The sequence below is a fragment of the Myxine glutinosa genome, chromosome 1, assembly GCF_964187855.1.
Source record: "Myxine glutinosa chromosome 1, kmMyxGlut1.1, whole genome shotgun sequence".
Taxonomy (NCBI): Eukaryota; Metazoa; Chordata; class Myxini; order Myxiniformes; family Myxinidae; genus Myxine; species Myxine glutinosa.
In genome coordinates this window covers 61,899,016-61,905,101 of record NC_136261.1, presented here as the reverse complement: position 1 = coordinate 61,905,101, position 6,086 = coordinate 61,899,016, and positions in this window count along the sequence as shown.

The window sequence follows — 6,086 nt, the reverse complement described above, 5'->3', positions numbered from 1 at the left end:
CCAGAAGAGGGTTGCTGGCAGATCTTGTGCGTTCTGCAAGAATATTTGGGGGCCAGAGCACAGACAGAGCAGGGGGAGCAAGGCCGGAGAGGAGTAGGTAGAAGACAAAGACCACCAACCTGCCTGCGGTGAGAGAGAGAGAGAGAGAGAGAGAGAGAGAGAGAGAGAGAGAGAGAGAGAGAGAGAGAGAGAGAGTGTGTGAGAGAGTCCCTCAGAATCGGCTTTATCGCGGGAGATTCCAATGATTCTGTATGCTTTGGTTTCAACCGCGTGAAGCGTAGCGAGGTGTGAGGCAGGAGCACCAGCCCAGAGGGGAGAGCAGTATTCCATTGAGCTGTGGATGAAAGCCTTGTATGTGGTGAGGAGCTCCGGTGTGCAAAGGAAGGACTTCGCACGACGGAGGATGCCCAGTCGGCGACTTGCTTTGGAGGCCAGCTTGGAAATGTGGTTTTCCCAGGAAAGATCATGGCATATAATGAGACCCAAAAGCTTGAGTGACAACTTGTGGAGAGGATTGTTTAAAAAGTAGATGGGAGGGTTGTCCAGACGGTCTTTTCGGAGAGACAAATTGAGAGTGAGATTTGCCAGGATTGAAAGACATGTTCCACTTGTTTGACCAGCTTGTGATATTGTCCAGGTCTGCAGAGAGTGAAGAGGCTGCTGCCTGTCAATCTAAGGGATGAGGAATGGAGCGGCAGAGATTGGAGTCATCAGTGAAGAGATAGAGGGGATTTTCAAGAGAGTCAGAGAGATCATTAATGAAGACCAGAAAAAGCACAGGGCCCAGAACACTGCCTTGAGGAAGTCCAGCTTGAACAGGAAGGGGAGATGAGAGAATTCCATTCAGGGCCACACGTTGAATTTGACCGGCGAGGAAATCCGCAAGCCATGCTTGGAGGTTTCCGAGGATAACATAAGAGGAGAGTTTGGTGAGCAGGGTGGGGTGCCAGACCGTATCGAAGGCACATGATATGTCAAGGGAGACAGCTCTGATTTCCTGTTTGGCATTGAGGACAACCATTCCATTGTTGAGACAGCAGAAGCAGCATGTCCAGAGTAGAATGACCTGGTGTGAATCCAAATTGATGATTGGAGATCAAGCCATTGAAGAAGAGGAAGGATTTGATATCCGAAGCAATGATGGATTCCATGACTTTGCTGATAATTGGGAGAAGGCTGATTGATCTGTCGTTGCAAGGATCTGCTTTTGCACCATTTTTGTGTACAGCGGTAATGTTTGCTGATTTCCAAGATGCTGGCAGATTACCTTGAGCAAAAGAGAGGGTGAAGAGAACAGACAGAGGGTGAGATAGAGCGGAAGAGCAGGATTTTGGGACCCGTGGGCTGATGCCATCTGGTCCAGTTGCAGAATCAGAGTCGAGGTTTGACAAAAACGTCACCACCTTGTCAGGAGAGAAGGACACAGAGTCCAGGAGCAGCTTGCTTCGACTGGGTGAGGTGTGTATAGACTATAGAGAGATATGGGTTCAGGACACAAGATTTTGAGGCAAACACAGAGTTGAAGCATTAGGATTTTTCACGTGCGGTGTCAACTGTGGAGCCGTTTGAGGTAAGGGAAGGGATGGAGGGGGAACAAACACCAGAAATAGATTTGACCAGATGCCACCAGGATTTGGAAGATGGAGACAGGTTTGAGGGTTAAGTCTTGACTCTTGAGTGTGGAGAGTTATTGTTTCTTGGCTCTCCTCAGGGTAGACACACACTTGTTCCGAGCTTTGTGAAAGGATCTGAGATTGGCTTCCGTTGGATTAGCCTTCCATGAGGCGAAGGCAATTTGTTTCAAGGCAAGTGCTTCACCACAAGATTCAGTGTGCCATGGATGGGAGGAAGAGTAAGACAATTGAAGACGAGATGGGATAAATCTGTGCATGAGAGAGAGCAGTTTACTTTGGAAAATTCGCAGGAAGAATTGATGTCAGAGCAAGTAGAGATGGGAGACCAGTCCAGATGATTGATGGCTGCTTGAAGACCGTGCCAGTCGGCCTGAGTGAAATGCCATACTCGTCGATGCCTCACCGCTCAAGGAGGCTCTCTGAGAATGGCCAGAGAGATGCCCACTTCAACAAGCAAATGATCAGAAGAACCGATTGGAGTAGAAGAAGAGCAGCAGACATTTGCAGGGAAGTTAGTCATAACCAAGTACAGAAGAGAAGATACTCCATTGACTGAGATCCGGGTCGGGAAATTGACGGATTGTGTCAGTCCCAGTGAGTCACAGATGTCCTTTGCTGAGATGCCATGGCTGGTGAGAGATGTACCCAGCCAGCTGGCATGATGATAGTTGAAGTCACCACATATGAGGAAGAGAGAGTTGGGTTGAGCGGATAGAAGTTGGTCTAGCTGGTCCACAGGGAGATGCAAATGGAGTCATCACTGTTTGGAGGACAGTACAGAACACATCTGAACAAAATGTGGGAGCGGAGATGAAGCCGTAGTCAGAGTCCTGGGGGTGGGGTGGAGAGAGGGCAGTGCAGGGAGAGTGAGGAAGAGAGTTTTTGATAAAGATAGCCACCCCACCACCAGGACGAGGCTCAGGTCTATCATACCGGAGGAGGGTGTAACGAGGAAGAGATACAGTGCATTCAGAAAGCATTCAGACCCCTTCACTTTTTTCACATTTTGTTATGTTGCAGCCTTATGCTGAAATCGTTTAAATTCATTTTTTCCCTCATCAATCTTCACTCAATATCCCAGAATGACAAAGAGAAAACAGGGTTTTAGAAAGTTTATGCAAATTTATTAAAAAGAAAAAACTGAAATGTCACATTGACATTAGTATTCATACCCTTTGCTATGACACTTGAAATTTAGCGCAGGTGTCTCCCATTTCTCTTGATCATCTTTGAGATGTTTCTACACCTTGATTGGAGTCCACCTGTGGTAAATTCAATTGATTGGACATGATTTGGAAAGGCACACACTTGACTATATAAGGTCTCAGCTGACAATGTATATCAGAGCAAAAAACAAGCCATGAGGTCGAAGGAACTGCCTGCAGAGCTCAGAGAAAGGATTGTGTCGAGGCACAGATCTGGGGAAGCCTACAAAAACATTCTGCTGCATTTAACGTTCCCAAGACCACAGTGGCCTCCATAATTCTTAAATGGAAGAAGTTTGGAACAACCAGGACTCTTCCTCGAGCTGGCCGCCCGGCCAAACTGAGCAATCGGGGGAGAAGGGCCTTGGTAAGAGAGGTGACCAAAAACCCGATGGTCACTCTGGTTTAGCTCCAGAGATCCTATCGAAATGGAAGAAACTTCCAGAAGGACAACCATCACTGCAACACTCCACCGATCTGGGCTTTATGGCAGAGTGGCCAGACGGAAGCCTCTCCTCAGTGAAAGACACATGAAAGCCCACTTGGAGTTTGCAAAAAGCACCTAAAGGACTCTCAGACTGTGAGAAACAAGATTCTGTGGGCTTTCATGGCGGTGGAGTGTTGCAATGATGTTTGTCCTTCTGGAGGTTTCTCCCATCTCCACACAGGATCTCTGGAGCTCAGCCAGAGTGACCATCGGGTTCTTGGTCACCTCTCTTACCAAGGCCCTTCTCCCCCGATTGCTCAGTTTGGCCGGGTGGCCAGCTCTAGGAAGAGTCCTGGTTGTTCCAAACTTCTTCCATTTAAGAATTATGGAGGCCACTGTGCTCTTGGGAACCTTCAATGCAGCAGAAGTTTCTTGTAGGCTTCCCCAGATCTGTGCCTCGACACAATCCTATCTCTGAGCTCTGCAGGCAGTTCCTTCTACCTCATGGCTTGGTTTTTGCTCTGATATGCATTGTCAGCTGTGAGACCTTATATAGACAGGTGTGTGCCTTTGCAAATCATGTCCAATCAATTGAATTTACCACAGGTGGACTCCAATCAAGGTGTAGAAACATCTCAAAGATGATCAAGAGAAATGGGAGGCACCTGAGCTAAATTTCAAGTGTCATAGCAAAGGGTGTGAATACTTATGTCAATGTGATATTTCAGTTTTTTCTTTTTAATAAATTTGCATAAACTTTCTAAAACCCTGTTTTCTCTTTTAGTCAGGGCCCTTCGGGATATTTTGGTTCAAATTCTTCCAAAAGCATCAAATTTGGCGCAGATGTTGCCCATGCCATACTCTTTCGATTTTTGACGGGCGCCAAGGGCGGTATGATCCGGGGACCATACCGGTCCATCCCGCCATGTCACCTGACCTATGACGTCATAATTAGGATATGCATCCAATCACATGGCGTACTATAAGTGGTCAAAGTTCAAAATGAATCGATCGAAAAATGAAGGCAGGGATCCATTTTTAAGGTTTTCATCAAATCCAATGTGGCCGCCAGGTCACATGACCTATGACGTCATATTTATGACATGTATACAATCATGTATACATGAACCCGGATCATGATCGCACAAAAATTAAACACAAGGATATGGCATACAGTTCATAAAACATCAAAATCCGTACCTTTGTAATTAGACTGATGAACTGCATATGCCTGAAAATTAGGAAATAGACATGTAAATATTTCCTCTAATTGTCAAAAATAAGGTCAGAGTTCGATTACCCAACCCAGAAACATAAAATGGTGAACCTCGCGTAAACCTTGACAAAAAACTCAAAAACCAACATGTTTGACTCAAAAATGATCTTGAGGGTTGACCCTGACCTCGAATCATCAAAATAACATCATAATTGGATTCCTCGACCTCGAAAACCCCTGAAAAGTGGTATCGTACATGATTCAAACCCTTTTGGTTATTTAACTGATTTTCCTCTAATCCGGGTGGTGGCCATTTAGTATTTCGCCAATATGGGGCCCCCGGAGGGGGGGGGCGCCCGTCTTGGCGCCCGTCAAAAATCGAAAGAGTATGGCATGGGCAACATCTGGGCCAAATTTGGTGCTTTTGGAAGAATTTGAACCAAACGGCCCCAAAATATCCCTAAGGGCCCTGACTATTTGTTCTTATGGGGTATTGAGTGTAGATTGATGAGGGAAAAAATGAATTTAAACGCTTTCAGCATAAGGCTGGAACATAACAAATTGTGAAAAAAGTGAAGGGGTCTGAATACTTTCTGAATGCACTGTATTAAGGAATTAGAGACATCTTGAAGGAGGAAAGTTTATGTTAAGCAGATCAAGTCTGGTTTTTCAGAAGCAACCTGTATGGAGAGATCAATCAGGTTTGAGCGAAGGCCCCGGATGTTTGAGGTCCATACCGTTAAGGAAGAAGGAGGGGGAGCATCGGGTACAGGACAGGGGAGGGAGACGTAGAGTAAGATGAGGGGTGAGAGGGGGAGGTAGGGAGAACTGTTGCTAGTGTGTCAAATATTGCAGAAGAGTTAGGAGATAGGGAAGGAGGAGGAGGAGGAGGACAAAAGGTTTGATGGTGATTGGGATGAGGCACAGTGAGGTGTTGTTTGAGGGGAGGCAGAGCAAAGTAGAAGGTTGGAGGAGGTGTAGGTATGAGATGGAAGTGAGAGGAAGTGGGGAGGAGGCAGCGCTGAGGAGGAGGGTGGAGGGGGAGAATTATAGAAAGATGGTAAAGGGGGAGATTAGAAGGGGAGGGGTGGGGGGGGGAGTTTTGAAGGGGAGGAGTGAGGGAGTTTTGAAGGGGAGGGAGAGGGGGGAGTTTTGACGGGGAGGAGTGAGGGTGGAGTTTTGAAGGGGATGGGTGAGAGGGGAGTTTTGAAGGGGAGGGGTAAGGGTGGAGTATTGAAGGTGAGGGGTTAGGGTGGAGGGGGGAGTTTTGAAGGGGAGGGTGAGGGGGGAGTTTAGGTGGGGAGAATTGAAAGAGAGGGGTGAGGGGAACGTTTAGGTGGGGTGAGGAGGGACTTTAGAAAGTGGATGATTCATGAAAAACGAACATTTATTGCAAACTGGGTTTATTGTGATTTTAAAGTCAGTGATCCGTTTAAAAACGACAGAGGAAGGGTGGAATGAAGGTGAGTTTAGAAAATGTAGAAAGGAATGACTGTAAGAAATTTAATTTTTTTTTTTTAAATGGAATGAATTGAAGAGGAAATTGAAAAAAGCCTTTTAAATGGGAAGAAAAACAGCGTGTTGTAATAAACCTGCAGGGGAAA